A 20,129-nucleotide genomic window follows, 5' to 3' on the forward strand; every position below is an offset into this window, starting at 1 on the left:
TTATTATTATAAAAAAAAACATTGTAATTAATATTCAAACATCCTTAAAAATAAGTTCCTGGTTTTAATACACTTTTTGAGTAATGAAGAATGTAGGCAAAATACGACCGAAACACATTGTGTCACTTCTAAAATTAACATCAATGGTTATAACTACCTGTCACAATACGTCAACAAGATGTCAACAGAAGACAAGAGTTCGTTCGTTCTGAAAACGTACAAATTACGCGTCGCAGGCCAGAGACATACTTGCTTTCAACTTCTGATCACAAATCATCGAGCTAAGAATTATATCACAAATACACCGTTCACAATTACGAACAGTCACAGTCACACGTTTATTATCATTGATATTATTCAGTTACAAAGACAGAATTACTATCAAACGTGTTTTCGCTAAATGTTCTATTAGTTTTTGCAAACATACATTCCCAACTCTGATCTCATGGAGGTGGCGCCCGGGTGTCACCACTGTGCGGACTGTGCGACCTATCGCACCCGGCCCCGGTTTAAACCATAATCTGGAGCGAGAAGAAATGGGATGACAAAGAATGAGGCGGCGGAGCGACTGAAAATTCCCAACTCTCATCCCAGCCACTGCGGTAAGACACCACGAAAGCCGGATGTCGAGAGACGACTCCCGGCCACCGTAGGCGTGAGCGATTAGTTTTGAGTGGGTCATCGACCTTCCGGCTTCTGGGAGACCCGTTATTTCACGCGCCCCTCAAGGAGATTCAGCAAACCCCTGTGAGGCCCACTAGGGCCAAAGCCTGACACTCCCTCACGCTGCTCAAACTGATGGCTGAGAATTACGTAACTTTCCAGGATGCCATGCAACGTGTTGCAAATGCCCAGGCCTTTGGGAGCTTGGTAATCCTTTTCTCCACCTTAACTTGAGTTTTGTGGTGCATGAACAAATTAGAATAGTAATGAATTAGGTCATCTTCATCACGTATTTACCAACTCTTAATGTTCATCATGCACACCCGCTTCTCTAACTTTATTGAAGGATCACTAACATTGTTTCAGTTAGTTTAACTACGCTACTATAGCCCGTTGTCAAACCTTTTAATATCAATTCTGTAGAAGTGTGAATATCGAATGTGTAATATATCGAATTTCAGTTTGTGCATTGCACAAAAACCAACGTTATGATTTTCGAGAAGTCAAAAGAGTCGGCCTGCTAAGAATTATATTCATCGTTGGTTAATTGAATACATTTTCAGAAACCACAATAACAGTAGGAACCAAAGCGAATGATCGCTTCATAGAGCTCTGATTTTCTCGAGGCGATCAAGTCAGTTCTGGTCTGTTCGCTCATCAGATCTTTGAAAGCGGTTCGATGATAATATACCTACTGTTGTCCTGTTTACCTACGTGTGACACATAATATGGTATTTAAACGTCCTCCGCAAGAGAGCGAACGTTTGTGCTATTTATAAAGACGAAATTTTACCGTTGTGCAGTAGTGACGCGCAGTATACACAGCACTTATGTTTCTTCTGATCTGCTGGCTCTACCAAGAAATGACAAATTGCGAGCGTACATTTTGAAAATCTTGGAAGAACTGCAGGCTTCAAGTGCCAACACACGAATTGGACTTACTCTCTCGGACGTATACTTTGCGTGATCGTGAACTAATGCAAACATTTCGGTGGAATTCCAACATAACATAGTGAGTGAGTGCACAGAAAATCCCCGAAATACAAGTAGTGAAACTATGCGCTTGCCTGATGACTCAGTCATCATCCACCCAGCTATTCCTCAATTGTGTGGGTGTTGGCTTCCAGTCAAACCGAATCTTTTTGAGTACCAATGTTTACTTGGAGTGCCTATCTGATCTCTTCAACCCAGTGAACTAGACACCGCGTTATCCATGGTAAGTAAAACTGTTTGACAGACTTTCTGGCTCCTGATTTGTCGCAGCTGCTGCAGAAAATGTACAAATGACAACTTTGTCAGACCTTTGTTTTCTGTGAGAATTACGTAATAATTTTCCAAATCGGTTGACTAGATCCAGAGATTTCCACAACGTCACAAACTTTACTTCATTTGTTTAGATAAATAGTCACAAATCGTCGACACCACCTTGATTGATCAACCCGTGCTGCTGCTAAGTGGTAATCCTAATTATACTGTTATGTAAAAGAATACACCTACGCTACGGCATAAGTAGTATTTTGACAATTCCAAATTGCCCACGCAGACGAAGTCGCGGGCAACAGCTAGTGTTTAAATAAAAGTGGTGTAGTGCCATATCTGCCCAGCCTTTTCAAAAGCGATGTCTGGATCGGTTTTTTTTATCTTAACTAGATGCAACTGTCATACTGGCTTGACATACACATAATCGTTATTATTTAAAAAACGAATCCCTCTTTGGTAAAACAGTTTGAAAAAAAAAAATTCATTACATCACTGCAATACAGTAAAAAAGACTTGACACACTCCACACACACACACACACTTTCTTGTGCTTTTATATTTCTTCCTAAGAATTTCACAGATACAATATTACATTGGCTCAAACACAGTTCAACAGATTCCTCATCTCTACTATAGACGACAGTTGTTCATAGGTCCGTCTATTAGAAGATCGTTAGACACTTCAGATGCAAAGCCGAAGTCGTCTCCAGATTGACCAATTAGGTCGGATTGTCTTAAGCCGTTTAAACTAACAGCTATCGGTCTGACTGTAATTTTACATAGTGAACTGAGGTGACAATATTAAAACTAGATTAGTTAAATAGTTTTGGACGGTCATACTAACTATTAGGTACCAGCTAACTATTTCGTTTGACTATTGTATGCTAACTTTTGCAAGTAGTTTAGAAAGTAGTTTAAGAAGGAGTTAGTAGTTTAAGAAAAGTAGCCTATGTATTATTTGGATATAAAAGCAACATTTTTTGGAAAATAACGGAACAAAAATACGAATTAAATTTCACTAGGCATATTTTTCAAATAGGATAAGCAAAAGTAAGTTCTTTTGTGTTAGGTACGCCTTCATGCTAGAACCACAGATTGAGAAAGAAAGCTATGGAAAAAGTACCGTTCGTTTTACGGTTTCTTTATTACCCATCTGAAAGAAGTATGAATTCAATTTTGTCTCAATACGTGAAAAATCTAAAAGCAATAATTATCATAGTTAAAGGTCACAAAACTTAATTTACTCCTTGAGATACCATATAATGTGGGCGACATAATGTTTCCAGAATTATCTCTTGCAAGGCGATGAATAATGTAGGTGGGAAATAATGAGCTACACCAGACATCTGTCGTGGCTCCAGTATTAATGGGTTAGTGGTCACACAATGGTATGGTACAGCCTTAATGAGACATGTGTCTTATTTTTCTGTTTACGATGTATGTATGTGGGACGGACTTTTCTTGGAATATTTGCTGTGTTATTGTTGTAAATTAATCAGTTTGTCGTATTGTTATGAAATCTGGTCGCATTCCATGAAAATTTATATAAATAAGATAATATTATGGTGGTGTTTTCCCAGATGCAATTTTCAAAGGGCTTTTTTTTTTAACGACGTCAAAAATCATCAAATGACCCCTCCCGCTGTGGGTTAGCAGCGGTGAGGGAGTGTTAGACTCTTATTGACTAAAAACCGTCGTGTTCCGTCATAGGCCTTTTATGTACCAGGGCCGCGGTATCTCTTTCGAACAACCCGCAGCATTTTTAAAGGGCTTATAGTAAAATCTGGCTTCCGCTACTTATTATACTTTGTTTCTGACAGTAGGTATAATAATATGGATGAATTAAGAAATATTTTTAAAAGATACTCAAATATGGACTCATGACATTGATTTCTTTCATATATAGCCATCCAAACCAAAATATACGAAAAACTTTTCCTCCATAAACCAATAGGATCAAAAGCAAAAAGCTACCATGAAAAATGATTCTCATTTACAGCTAATTCCATAAGCCGTATATAAGCCCGAAAGAAATAAGCATAATGCGTAGATATCAATTTTCGATAAGCCGAGACCGCTACGTATTAGACAGTGATTACGGAAAGAGCCGGAATGTGGGGAAATTGAAACTCCTAATATTAGTTAAGTAGGTTTTACACACGGCTTTACTCGAGAGAGGGAATGAAGTGTAATTGAAATCAATTGGACTGGTTTTTTTGGATGTGTAGTTTCAAGTGGTACATAGTACGTAAGTACGTAGGTTTTGTTCTCCATAGTACTGTGTTTTATTAGAGCGGATTTTGTTTTCAAGTACAAGTCTGCCTTGATATTTTGTAATGTTATTAGCAGTAAACTTGAAGTGTTTTTTGACAAATAATGCAAAAAAAACGTCTTGTATATAAATAATGATTGCTATTCTAGAGATTTTTTGAAAATTTGAAAAAAGCGAACAGTTGTAGATTTTAATTTTTTTTAAGTGGTTGACGTTATATAGTATAAGTTACGAGATATGAACTGTGTTCAATAATTTCGAATAATACTAACACGTGTTGTTATTTTTGACTGTCTCTAAAAATAGGACACATAAATCTATACATATAATAAATCTGTAGAAAAGTAATTTTTGTACATTGAAGAAATTGACAAAAAAAATAGCCAGCATGTTAAAGGATAACTAACAGAACCCATTTCCATCATTTTTGTCAGTTTTGTCTGTTTGTCTGTTTGTCTGTTTGTCTGTTTATCTGTTTGTTTGTTCGGGATTCACGTAAAATCTACGAATTAAATGCAGACAATGCTTATATACAAAAATTCTACGTAACTTGGGGTATTACTTAGTTTTTGTTTCATCGAAATCGATTCACTCTATCAAAAGATATGATTAATTTTGTGAATTCAAGATGTAAAATATTACGACACGCAATCTATTTGTCAAAACTCTACATTTGAATGTTGTACTTATATTAGTTGATCGGCCTATTATTAATCTTTTCACAGAAAATCACACCTTTATACGTAACTTCGGAAGAAAAAAAAATATGAAAATTTTGTTTAGCCAAGGTTAAAGTAGCTCCATCTGTGCTAAATCTGTGGTAAATAAAATACATCAAATTTGTCAAAGGAGCGAGGTGGTAAATGACAATATTACCATACATTCTTTATAGAGGACTATTATTTCAACAGATGGAGTTGTGTATTTTCCGTATTTCACCATATTTTAACACGTAGTGTAATTTTTCGATAGACATTTCAATAGTGTTTGTCAGTTTGCCGTGCCACATCAAAATTCAACTATAATTATTACCTTGATGAAAAGAAAATTAATAGTTCTCAGCCAAATTTAAAACGGTGCCATCTAAATTATTTTTTGAACATTATGTCAAAAATGATGACTTTAGTGGAACAATTAATTATCATTTAAAGTTACAGATGGAGTTCATATCAGGATTTTTTCATAAACATAGTTTAGCTTATCTTCCACTAATGTGGTGGCCTTAAAACAAATTACTTTGAGTGAGTAGTATTAAGTAGACCTTAATTATTTTTTCTGGTGCAAAATATGTAAACTTAATCCTAGAAGAAATGAGGATCTATCTCTCGCAAGCGCTGCTAAGCGTGAGGAAGGTAATGTAGGATTCTGTAGCTTTAAAAACAAGCCCAGATACAAAGTGCAGATAAGAAATGGGAGCTTTCTCGATTTAATACCATACACACGTAAAATGCTTTATGCGTCTGGAAACGTACAAATTACGCGTCGCATACCAGAGACATGCTTACTTTCAACTTCTGATCGCAGATACACTGTTCACGATTACGAACAGTCTCAGTAAGACCCGAGCCAAGTCTAAAAACCCTAAAAAACACCTTTTATATAAAACTACGTTTGATGTCATTTAATCACAAAGACAGAATTGTTCTCTGTTGCAAATCCTATCCACCTATATCCTATCCTAATCCAGAATGCATTGCAGGTGTGCATTGCACAAAAACCAATGGTATCCTATTCGAGAAGTCAAAAGAGTTGACCTGCCAACGTCAGCTTCTGCGCTAAGCAAGTGTTCTTAATAGTACCATCAGAATTACATTCATCGTTGAATGAGGTGAATAAATTTTCAGAAACCACAACAACAGTAGGAGCCAAAGCGTATTATCGCTTCATAGAGCTCTGATTGGCCCCAGGTGACCAAGTCAGGTCTGATTTGTTCGTTCATCAGATCTTTGAAAGTGTTTCGGTGGATACTTACTGTCGTCCTGTTTACGTGTGACACAAAATATGGTATATAAACGTCCTCCGCTAGAGCGAAATTTTCCCGGTGTGCGGTAGTGACGCACAGTATACAACACTTATGTTTCTTTTGATTTGCTGGCTCCACCAAGAAATGACAAATTGCGAGCGTACATTCTGAAAATCTTGGCAAAACTACAGGTTTCAAGTACGAACACATGAAGTGGACTCTCACAGATACGTATATTTTGCCTATTCGTGAACTAATGCAAACATTTCGGTGGAGTCCCGGCTTAGGCCTCCCCCACATTAGGCGTGCGCGATCCTCGGGCGTGTGAGTAGCGCGGGCGCCGCGCGTGCGTCGCGAGCGCGTTGCGTGAGCGTCGCGTTTTGCTGCCCTGCGGCATTTGCAGCGCGCTCGCGGCGCGCACGCGCCGCTCTCCTTGACGTTTAACTGCTAAGGCGTTTAGCGGGCGGCGGGGATAGCAGGCGAAGGGGTAAGAACGCAACTCGAGCGCCGCGTGCTCGCCGCGAGCGCGTCGCTTGCACTCTTCACACATGCCGCAGGGCAGCAAAACGCGACGATCACGCAGCGCGCTCGCGACGTCCGCGCTACTCACACGCCCGAAAATCGCGCACGCCTAATGTGTGGTCAGCCTTACCATGAGTAAGTGAAACTATCCTACCCTACGCGCCTGCTGATGATGATGACTCATTTTATCATCCATCCAGCTATTCCCCAACTATGTTGGTGTTGGCTTCCAGTCACCAAATCTGTTTGAGTACCAATATTTTGCTTGGAGCGACTACCTATCTACCTATCTTTAATCCAGTCAACTACACAAGACGATATCCATGGTAAGACTGACAGACTTTCTGGCTTCTGATTAGTCGCAGCAGCTGCAGAAAATGTACAAATGACAGCTTTGTCAGACTCAAAGCATGTAGACATATATTTATTTGATTATAGCTGTTTCCTGTGAAAATTACTTACGCACCATATACGTAATAATTTTCCAAATTGGCTGAACAACGTCACAAACTTTACTTCTTTTGTTTAGGTAAATGGTCACATCCACAACACAACCTTGATCAATGAATCTATGCGACTGCTAAGTGCTAATCCTAATTATACTGTCACGTGAAAGAATGCACCTACGGGATAAGTAGTATTTTGACGATTCTATATTGCCCACGCAGACGAAGTTGCGGGCAACAGCTAGTATCATAATAAATGTCTAAAAATATTACCACGTGTTGCTGAAAACGAAATTGCTGAGATAGTATTTCAATCTATGATAGATAATAATTTGGTTGATTAATCATTTATTTTGTTACATCTAATGAGTTCCAATTTTTTTGGCTTCCACAAAAAATAGACTAGGTTTTACAGCCTACGTCGAAATTTTAAATAGATAATAATTAATCGTGATTATGAGGAATCAGATGTAGTGGAGTCTGCCATATACTTTTAAATAAGGTAGGATTCACAATACTTTTCCGAACTTTACTTAAATTCATGAAAGCTGAATTTAAAAAGATTGCTAATACAGCCCTGATATATGTTTTCTAAACTATCATTTTAAAAGTAATATAGCACCTCTGTAATTTGTATTTAGAATAAACACAACATAAGCTATATGCAATCACCTACATAAGCTAGATATTTTTTAAATAAAAAAGCGAACACTAGACAAATTCTTCCCATAGTGCAGAAGCATGTACAAAGACATTGCACCGCCCACAAACTTGCTCGTACTTTCTACAACGACATGTTGTAACTGTCTGTGGTTTCCTTGTCGGTGTCACCTCAAAACCTATGTTTATAATATATGCAGTTTAGTGTACAAAGTATGCTGAGATTCTTGTTTCTAGATAAACATCTCTAAAACATTACCAACCTCGCACCGCTAACAAAAAGTAACCAAGGCACTATTTTGTTTTGGGTTTCTTTCCTTTTTCTGTTTTAACAATATAAAGCAATTGTAATTACTAGTAAATGTTTTTATATGGCCAGAGTTATGTTATGAATCACAACAGAATTTAAATTGCAGTAGATTTATTACGCTAAAGAACAAAAACAGTATGAAATCTATGTCCTAGACGCAGCATAAATAATTGTTCATTTGGGAACAATCCATTAGCCACCTCCAACTTCCTGTTTTTCCCTCCCACTCTTCGTTGTTTACCATACATACATGTTTTTACCAGAACCGTAGCTAACACAAAATTCAACCACCCCAGTGAAAAAACGCTCATGAAAAACGGTACATAAAAAGCTGCTCCTCTTTAAATCACTACACGAGAACTTCCACCCAAATAAATCTGTACAATTTTTAAAATATTGTACTGGAGTTGGTGAACGGTGGTCCATTTAATTACACGGCAGATGCATTTTGGTTGTGAGCCAAAAATCGTGCACATGTTGACCCGGTCGGCTTAATGTGGAGGCACGCGCTTAGCCCCTATGCGGCATAAGATCAGCTTAAGTCAACATTGTCGGTTTACCTATGAAAGTAACAAAGTGATGCTTTGAAAGGATATTTTTTAAAAATTCTTTTGTTGTTCATGGATTTTGTGGGTTTGTAATATTTTGTTTAAAGAAGTCTGGTTTAAAGAAGACAGGCTATGTGGTTTGAGTTTATGTTTATAATCATCATAATTCCTATTGTACAAATACATCTTAATAAAGAAGCAAAGACCTGGACGGCTACAACCTCGAATGGTGGGAACAGTCGAAGGATCAAAACGTGTGAAGACAAACTTAGGAGGCTTTTGCCTAGGAGTGGGACAGTGAGAGCTAAGACAAAAAAATAATAACAATCATGACACTAAAGATGACGGTACATTGATATACACATTTTCAAAGAAATAGTTGTCACAACTTCAAAAACTCAATTCATGTAAAATGCAAAACAAAATTACAATAAAAATCTAATCTCAGTCCACAAGTTGCAACAGATAAAAAGGCCGCGGCTTCAGAGTGCAGTCAAATGCACGAGAGAAAGAAAGTTGGTGCACTTTCACGAGAATAGCCACAGAGAAGGCATGAATAGAAAATAAGAAAAGCTTCACACTTATGGCTTTATACCGAGATTTTCTTTTGTCGCGGGTGATTTTGTATACGGAAATATTATGCGGAAAATGTCTTGGTTTATGCTGCGCAGAAATTGTAATAGCAACGTTTTATTATAATGTAAATAATACGGGATGTTACTGACATAATGTCAACATAGTGTACGAAGCTGAAGTGTACTCGAGTGAATAATACTTACCCACGATTTGACATCCTCACATGTTCTTTTAATAGCCGTAGGTACAGGAAAATGGAAACGGTATTTTTGTCCTGTAATTTATATCAGAGGACCTTGTAGTGTATGCAGGTACATGTGCATCATTGTATAGGTTATGTCATTATTATGACGCCTCGTGCGCATACGTCACTCGGTTATAAATACCGGATCGAGCGGTGGGGAGTCAGTCGTTGTCAGACTGTCGACCTGTGTGGTGGTGCGTTGGCGAGTCGATTAACATAATAAAATGAGCGTACAATACATTGGCGACGAGGATAAAACCGTGAGTGTTTGGACCAACAGTTACCTATTATCTAATTTTTATAATTTTGAACTACCTATTAGTTCTGTGATCCAGAAAAATATTTGATATACAAGGTTATACTAAATAATTTGTCCTATTCATGCCTATACCAAATTAATGTATGCTAAATAAGCTTTGACAACAAGTAACCTCTGACCGATGTTAATATTCAATCATATTAAAAAGAGCAAAAGGAAAGAAGGAAGGGAAGAGAGTAGAATGACAAAGTATACATAACTTTTATGTTCATGTATGTATCACCCGAATTGCAAACAAATTTTAACCTTTTTACGTAATTCTTTGTTTAAGTTTACCTTGTTACAATTCTAATGGAAGTAGCAATATTTATTGCAGGTGTTAATATTTATCAAATGAGTAATTTATAATACAAAATCATTACTTGGTGATCAGTTTACTCATTCTTAAACCTGCATCAAAGTTTATTCAATAATAGGCATTTATTGGAAGCAATATAAAGTTGCTGGTTGTTGAATTGTCGTCAAGACGACTTTAGCAGTGGTGGGATTTCCTAGAGGATATAATACAATAACCTATTTGCCTTATAATCAATTGTGTTTAATAATTGTTGTGCTTGCATGCCAACAAGGCGGAATGTACACGGATCTTATTATGTTGTTTACAATCCTATTTTGTAAGTGCCTGCATTCTAAGCAAATAAAAACCTATTCTATTCCAAAAATCTGCTGGTCATTAAATTGACAGCTTGACGGTTAGCAGTAGTGTATATCTACTGGTCATTAGATTGACAGCTTGGCAGTTGGCAGTAGTGTGTATCTACTGGTCATTAAATTGACAGCCTGATTGTTGGCAGTAGTCTATATCTACTGGTCATTAAATTGACAGCTTGACGGTTAGCAGTAGTGTATATCTACTGGTCATTAGATTGACAGCTTGGCAGTTGGCAGTAGTGTGTATCTACTGGTCATTAAATTGACAGCCTGATTGTTGGCAGTAGTCTATATCTACTGGTCATTGAATTGACAGCTTGATGGTTGGCAGTAGTGTGTATCTACTGGTCATTAAATTGACAGCCTGATTGTTGGCAGTAGTGTGTATCTACTGGTCATTGAATTGACAGCTTGATGGTTGGCAGTAGTGTATATCTACTGGTCATTAAATTGACAGCTTGGCAGTTGGCAGTAGTCTATATCTACTGGTCATTAAATTGACAGCTTGACAGTTGGCAGTAGTCTATATCTACTGGTCATTAAATTGACAGCTTGACAGTTAACGGTAGTGAACGTCTACTGGTCATTCAATTGACTGTACACGCATAAATTATCTGGCGATAGTTGTCAACTACTGCAACAACTAAATAGTAAATCTTGATAATTTTTATATTTTCTGTGCCCGGTGATTTGGATCATAAAAAGCTTCCAAACTTAACTTCTCAGAGTCTATAGTTCGGCCATTCAGAGAATGCGTTCCTGACACGTCGCGATTGAACTGACGACGTAATAACATTCATTGATTATTGATATAATAATGTTGTTTTAATGCTCCTCAATTGTTAAAACGGTAAACAACCAGCAAAAATATTTTTATCGTAACTGCAACGCCATTGCAAAGTTACGTCGTCAGTTCAATCGCGACGTGTCAGGAACGCATTCTCTGAATGGCCGAACTATAGTCAACAACTTATACCTGCTATATTGTTCTGGTACTTAACTAACTTAATTCAAGTGCTTGCAATATAGAGGATATTACAAGAACAAACTGGTGGGTTATATACTCAACGGTTCTACAAATGACAAACATGTGCTAGGTATCTAGTTAAACAAACAGCACATTGAGGGACCGTAGTAGGTTGGCCATGTATGTTGAAGAACTCGCCCAGCTATACTGGTATGTATTCACCTATGCACAACATCCAAGTCTATCAACACCTCTAGTGGGTTGCCTACCCATAATAGTGTTAATTATAACAGTTGCTCAGTCACCCTAGGTATAATTTCAATACTTTTACTTTATTTTGCTGTATTAAAGAGGTTGTTATACAACAGAGATATTCCAGAAGATACAGAACAGTAGAACAGCATACAAGCAGCAATACTAGCTGGAAAATGTGGATCAAAATTTTGGTATTCAATAGATAGAATCTTTGGTAAACATGCTAGCTCACAATTGTAATTTCAGTACTTTAGGTTGATATAAAACTCTTAGATCAAAAGAATATGGAACTAAGCATTGGAGCAATCTGTGATTTATTTGACAATGCTACTTTATCTACCCAACTGCCTCGTTGGTCTAGCTGTCGCAAGCGCGGCTGCTGAGCACGAGGTCTCGGGTTCGATTCCCGGGTTGGGCCTGGAAGTTGGTGATTGATACACCCGTGCATCGGAAAGCACGTAAATGTCGGTCCTGCGCCTGATCTCTTTCCGGTCGTGTCGGATTGCCGTCCCATCGGGTTATGAGAGTGAAGGAACAGTGAGTGCACCTGTGTCTGCGCAAATGCTTGTGCACTATAATATGTCCTGCGCAGTTGGCTAATCCCCTTACGTGAGTACAGCCGCCGTAGCCGATAATCGGCTAGGAGGACATCATCATCATTTACTGGGCCTTCTCATCTGTGACAAAAAATCTTTTAAGGATGGTACCTGGAAGGAGTTCCAATGTAGATACTTACTCTGGGAACTGTCTAATGATGATTAGCTCATGGATGATTGTTGCAATCAAGTTCTCAAAAGTTGATGATTGCGTGTGCTTTTAAAACCTTCAAGACTCAGGCTTGAATGAATTTTAATTGGTATCTTAGCCTCTTTTTTATTGATTTACATTGGTGTTTACAAATAGTTTAACAAAGTGGCCCTCATTATAATATTGTTATTTGCAAATTATGTTTTACAGTATTGCAGTACCAATAAGCAGTATAAGTACATTGAGAGTTGTGGAAGAATATGCTTCCATAGGAGCGAATAACGTAACCATATATGAACATATATGAAATAGAATCCATTTATTGATCTCAAGTTAATAAATCATCACATTAATATATTCTTGAAGTGCACACCTACTTGTAATATAAAGTTGTGTAATTTCCTCAACCCATCCCATAAGATAAGATCCATATGGGTGGTGGGATGGATATTTATTAACAAAATAATGTCTTGTGTCCATAGCGTTAGGGTTAATAATAATTGATCTTAGAACACCAATCTTAGGTTACCGTAAGACAATTGGACTCGCATGAGAGGTAAAGAACTTTATCACTATTTACATTTATCGACATTTATTACTCTTTTGTGCTAATTAAACTACACAGTTGCGTCGACATTTGGTTAATAATAACTAAAATATTATTAAGTTCCTAAGTCCTACTGCAAAATATAATCTGAGTAAGTGTTCCTTAAAGTATAGGAAGTAAAATTGCCCTTAGTCACCAAATCGTTTAAAAATTTACTGGGGTGCTGTCCCTATAAAAGATAATAATATTTTTATATTCTGGTTGTCTAACTAAAACAACGTAGATAAAGTCAGCTGCAATAAAAGGTAAGCGCTTTTGAACGAAACTATAAACATACTTATGCAGCCAACTATACTTACATAAAAAAAAAATATATATTACGTTACCTATACGCGGTCATGAAATTGGAAAAGCGTAAAATATTAAAAATGGAAGCAGCACAAAGCTGATCATCAAATTGATGAGGTCAAGTATGACATGAGAGCAGCATAGCTGCTCATGAAATTGAGATATAGAATTAGAATCCCACATTTATCTATGTGTAGACAAATGTTTTAGAAAGTTTAGCGGTTGTTTTGCAAAAGGAAAATTGCATCGACTAGAAAACTGTTTGTGAGCTGCTGTCACCTTGTTGAAAGGAAGAAGAGCATGAGTTGAGGGTCAGGGACTCTTCTATTTTATGGTGATGCAGAATGTCACAGCTTCAAAATATATAGTGCAAAGTTAGTGACACCTGTTAAAGTGCGTTCGTTACATAATATGGTTCTAATTAGTTAAAATCTGATTCGTAATGTTACTTTACACCTTCGTTATAATCAATATGTAACCATGACACTAAAAAGCTTACCATCAAAGCATAATAATTCTTTGACTACTTTAATTTTTGAAAACCACATTAATAAAAGCAAACAAACATTACAGAACGCAATGTCCGGTGATAATAGTGTTCTTGGATGCCTAACCGAAATATAAGTATTCCTATCGCACTATTATATCATCATCATCATCATCATCATCTCAGCCATAGGACGTCCACTGCTGAACATAGGCCTCCCCCTTTGATCTCCACAGATACCTTATAAAGACGACCTTATAAAGGTCACCGGAAGACGCTGGATGCAGGTCGCTTCCAACTATTATATGCAGTAAGGTATTCATATGTTGGGTGTTGAATGCTAAGAAGCTTACAGTTTCTTGACTAGATATTGGACATACATTGATGTAGGGTATTTAAAGCCTATATCAGAATTTCAGCGAGTGTACTAGCAGAAACGTGCAAAGTACTAGCGCTGATCAATAGTGTTGAAGACCAGATTGTTTGTTACATTGCTGAGATAATGATAGGCTTTGATATTCCACTCTCAAATTAAAAACTACATATTACCAAAATTAGTTGAGTTAGCATTCTCTTGCTTACAAGGCACACAAAGTACTTAACTCGTACATAGAACTACAATTTAAACCATTAAATTGGTGACAAAATATGTGGTCGCCATTAAATTGGAGACAAAGTATGTGGTCACCATTAAATGGGTGACAAAGTATGGAGTCACCATTAAATTGGAGACAAAGTATGTGGTCACCATTAAATGGGTGACAAAGTATAGAGTCACCATTAAATTGGAGACAAAGTATGTGGTCGCCATTAAATGGGTGACAAAGTATATGGTCATCATCAAATTGGAAACAGTCCATCTAGGTCACCATTCAATTGGGACGATCTTATGTGATTACTTTCCTCGTACGGCTCGTACGGTTTTGAATGAGTGAAAAGCATTGATGAGGTACCCTAATGCCGATCTTTTACCTTGGAACAATGCATTCTGTATCAGTTTTAAGTGAAGTCGAACCAAGCAAGATGAGTGCTCATTATCTGAAGGCACAGCAATATTTCAGACTTGCTTGATTTCACATGGACTGATTGGCGGGATGTCTGCCAAATGGACGGATCATCTCTAGTGTAGATATAATACAGGGCCGGAACAGCGGCTACAAAACCTGAAGTTAAACTTGCCGGCCTGATATCACTGCTACGAATTTGTCTTGTTGAGCCTGAAGCAGATGCTGGTATGTTACCGTCTGCAAAGGGACGGATTTTTATTTATGTTTATTTCACAAGGGAAGGGATGTAGTGTCCTGCAGTATCACCGATATCTGTCGTCTCCTTAAATGGAAAGGGAAATGAAATGGAAACGGAACAAAGTAAATCAGTTTGATGGCAGTGTGATCGGTGGACTGATCTGATAGCGTGGTTTTGTTGTGCTGCAGGTGTTTGATAGATCTTTAAGAAATTACCAAAATATTTATGAGTTTGATTGTTGGACTTTTTGAAACAAGGTTAAAATCAAAACAACAAGGGAGAGATGTAGTGTATGCAGGTACATGTGCATCATTGTATAGGTTATGTCATTATTATGACGCCTCGTGCGCATACGTCACTCGGTTATAAATACCGGATCGAGCGGTGGGGAGTCAGTCGTTGTCAGACTGTCGACCTGTGTGGTGGTGCGTTGGCGAGTCGATTAACATAATAAAATGAGCGTACAATACAGACCTTATGTTCTAAAGATAAAGATGAACTAATGATGTTCCTGAAGTACTTAAGCCATAGTTATAATTACTTACTATTTCTTCAGTGAAACTTTTTATCAATGTAGAATATCACCTGGAAATCGAGCTATATTGTATCTCACACTATTTAATTATTGATTAACAACACAACAATTAATTTAAGTTAGTTCACTCAAAAGAAATATTACCTTCAGTAAACAGTATGCCATTCATCTAACTAGGGAAATGAACCTCTATAATAAAACAAAATACTGCGACATCCACAAAAACTCTTAAAGTACCTCCACTTGGTTACCCAAGCCACTAATAAAATCATACTTTTTCTTTTATTCGCAGTATAGAATGTCGCGAAAATGCTCTCAGCACTAAAACATTTTATCTTTGAAGTTACTTTAATAGCAGCCATCTTTAAAAAGATTTAACTCATTTGTAAGCTCAAAGATAATATTGTAATCTGTCAACAATTGTGGCTATTACTCGAAGGCTCATTTCTCTTAAGAATCCTTGGAGTTAAACTGGAACAATTCTTTATGAGGTTAGTTCTAAAATGTACTGGAATTTGAATGAAAATATTTCTTATATTGACTTAAAAAGTGTATGTAGAGGTTTTTGGATTCTTATCAGAGATTTACGGCGCGGATTTAAAGTAACGTAAGTTTAAATTGAAAAGAACTTTAAATACGAGTAAATACCTCTAAGTAACATTTTAAACTCATAGTGAACGGTATCCCAGATATGATTAAAAAGATATACAGGCTGTAGACTCCTCATAATCAAAATATCGAGGTCAGCTACTGTTACAACTTCTATAGTGCCAATTTACCAATAAAAATAACCAGTCCAGTATGATAAGTTCAAGTAGCTTATTAAAGCTAGATAAAACCACCGCAAACCACTAACCCAGATCTAAAGAAAGAACGAGAAAATAAATCTTCGTCGCATCCCCCGCATTAAGTTCTATAGAAATTTTACATTTCCTACTAGCCCGATACTACCCTATTACGAGGGTAGCACGGAAAGTTTTCAAAGCCGAACCGTATCGAGGAAATGTTTAATGAACTTCTAACTTAATATAATTCCTTTAGTTGAAGTTTCGTGCTTGGGTTCCGTACTGTGAATTTTTGGTGTCCGGGAAATTGGGCTTGACAGTTGCCGTAGATGTTTTTGTTCAAGTTTTCTTATAATGTTTACAATGGATGAATGATATGAAGTTTTTTATGTAGCAGTTTTACATGTTTTTTTTTTTAACATTGCCGAAGAATTTTTGAAACAAAGTTACGCTTCTTAGTATCTGAGTAGCAGCTTCTAAGCTATCTTCCTTGTCCAGAGTTGAATAAGAATTGGAATAATTTGATTTAAGAATTAATTTTGGTCACATACATTGTTACTTATTTCATTAATTTCTTAATTAGAGTATGTGTAAATAATTTACTTTTAGGACTTCCATTAATTACCTACTGCTTTAAGTTTCCAAAGTGCAATAATATCATTTAGCGTGTACAGAGAAGAAAATGACACACATTCCAAAGTGTCGTTCCTTTAATATGTTAGCACTATGAATCCGAAATAAAGTGTCGTATCTCATTCCTCCTTTCAATGTCTTAGTTGACCTTTAGCTAAAAAGGTTCGTAACAGGTTGAGTTGACTTGACATCCGACAGATGGCGCACTCACTCAACCGTGTAGATCAACCTTTGTAGAAAATAGTCTTCGGCCGAACCACTCGTCTTTGTTAGTGGCTGTCAGAAATGAGTTTGAGATGAATTGGTAACAATTAATAAAAAGTCTGTCTATCTATACCTTCTATAAATAGATGTGTTTGAGGTAAAGTTTGTAAGACTTTTTCGTATAAGGTAAATTGCATTGCACAATTACTGAACTCGTGTAATTTTTTTTTCTCATATTTTTGCTACATGTTTTGCTAGATACGTGATTCATGATACTTAGTTTAATCAATACTAGTTCATGATGTGAGCTAAGAAACTGATGAAATAGTGTCGAAAAAAAAACTTCTCAGAAATGATCAAATCGCGTTAATCGTTTCAGTAAGTGCTAAAATAATATTACAAGATCTTCTCAAAATTACTCAAAAAAGAGAATTTTATTTTAATTACCTAACACCATTGAAACCTTTGGGATGTGCGTGTAAATTTTGACAACAATTTGGACCTCAGAGGCCTCTTGGTTACAGTAATGAGAAAATAATTACTTGAAAATTAAAATTGAATTTTCGGTTGTAAATTAACGTTAACTGTGTCTCTTGGGCGAGATGACGACAATTGAACCGCAGAACATTATGAATTTGTAAAAGAATGTGGTTTTTTTGTGAGTAAATATAGAATTCGCGTGTTTCAAGAGGTTGGGTACAAAATGAAGAAAATACCTATTTTGGGAGTTTAATGAATGTGTCGTTCAGTTAAAATAAATATAAAATTATAATTATGAAATTCCATACAATATTATAATCAAGATTACCTGTCATTTTATTTGTTTATTCAATGTTTGCATGAGTGTCAAAGTGGACTTCTTGATTTTCTAGCATCTATTGTCTAGCATCAGACGGTTTAGACCAAAATATTTTCGCTGTATTTCATGAAACTTAACTATCCTCTACCATACCCGCTTAGTCTGTAGTTTTAGTGGGTTTCTACAAAATATTTTCGCTTGTATTTAGTGAAGCTTAACTTACTATTTTCCGCCATAACAAGACGTTTCAACAAAGACTTCATTTTTAACCTATCAGTGCAGTATCTAGCTGGCAGCTTCGAACTTGTCTATTATGAAACTGACAGCTACCGCTCGTTATGTTTCAATGAAGGCCTGTCAATTCTTTCCTGCCAAGCTATTTTGTATTCTATAATAAATGTACTAAACAGCTAGCTTAGAATTAGTGTTATTACATGGGAAGGTTTTTAATAAGTCATTGTTTTTTTTTAAGTCCCTGCTTTTCCAATTACATTGATTGTTTTGAGTGATTGTTAAATTAGTATTTATTAAATGCGTTTTGCTCGTAATATTACAGTCCAAACGTTTTTTATAGCTTACTTTCGGAAAAACAAACTTAAAGGAGAAGGTAAAATAGGCGCTTAAGTCAAATAAAAGATGAAAAAAGTCCTTGTAAGTAGTCGCAAACTACATGATTTGGGAAAGTCACTCATAATGAACTCCAGTATTGTCCCTTTTAGGGTCAACAAAAACGTCTAAAAGCATGTCTAAGCAAAAACACAAAAACCATTTTCATTAAATATACCAACAGTAGTTGTTCAGCAATATTTTATGTAGCAAGAACCTTACAAAAACAGAATAGGTACCAAGACCCAAACGAGATATACTATAAACAAGGAAATTTCGTCAAGTCACCGAAATATTAGTAGAACATTAAAATTTACTTACAATGATGTGCAAAGTTTTCACAGCCAATCTTATTATATACCCTACTCCTATAAAGTTAAAGTTCAAAATTGTTCATCAAGAAAATCTTTCGATTAATTATTATTCAAGAGACGGAATGGATACAAATTCAATGTTTTGTTTTTAAATTATTTGGTAGGGTAGATGGAATAATATTGTTTCGTATTTATTTTGGAGAGGTCATAAATTGTGCCGTAAGTTTAGTCCGAAAAGTTAGTTCAAATAGTGGAGAGAATTTGATGAATTATTACTAGAGATCTAATACCGATAATTAAAATTATATACTTTGTATTATTGTGAAATATAAATGAAGATATTTATGATTTTTGAAGATTAATCTCAGAAGCTATTCGTGTATCCTAATCTTACGCTACTTACTCTATACTTATAATCATAATGTGACTTCGACAAGAGATTTTATTATACGTAAAATTGACTTTATCTGCTTGAGATTATGAGATTACTAGACAATAAAAACATTAATTTATGTTAGATGTTAAAATAATTACAAAATAGGTATCAACGTATTTTAAAAATGTTCGTCTTGTATATAGTTAAGGCGGAAAATACATAGGTGGATTTTTCATGGAAATATTCTAAATGGAAACGGAATATCTCTCACGATAGGTACTTTAGCAAGAATTCACAACGTATTTACAATATAATTTTTACAACTACCATGTCATTTTACAAAACTATCTTCCTGGTATATGGTATTCCAAACCTACGTATTCCCAAAAGTGAGATAATATGACTGGAGTGTTATATAAAAATGTCACGTTCTACCCTCGGTTTCGTAAAAGTAGACTTACACTGACAAGCATATTTTCGACTGCTAATAAATTCTTTGATGTTACTGTAACATAGTGAGAGTTGCTACAAATATGATTACCATTTTTCAGAAGGTCGGAACTATAGGTAATTCTAGGTACAAATTACCTTCTTAGAACTACGTATGAACATACCCGTATACAAAATATCCTACAGTCTTTCCCAAAATTCTGTAATTTCACCAAGAATAAAGTTACAATTACAATATTATTTTACTCATTTTCCCTATTTTATTCAAAGTGTTAACTTACATAATATGTTACTTACATAACTTACTTAAACCCTTCGATTTTGAAGTAAAATAGTTTCAATTTCTAATCAAAAGCTCATTAATAACCAAAAGGTACGCCTTTCAATCGGCGCGTTC

This window comes from Helicoverpa zea, chromosome 4 (genome assembly GCF_022581195.2).
Source record: "Helicoverpa zea isolate HzStark_Cry1AcR chromosome 4, ilHelZeax1.1, whole genome shotgun sequence".
In the NCBI taxonomy this organism is placed as follows: Eukaryota; Metazoa; Arthropoda; class Insecta; order Lepidoptera; family Noctuidae; genus Helicoverpa; species Helicoverpa zea.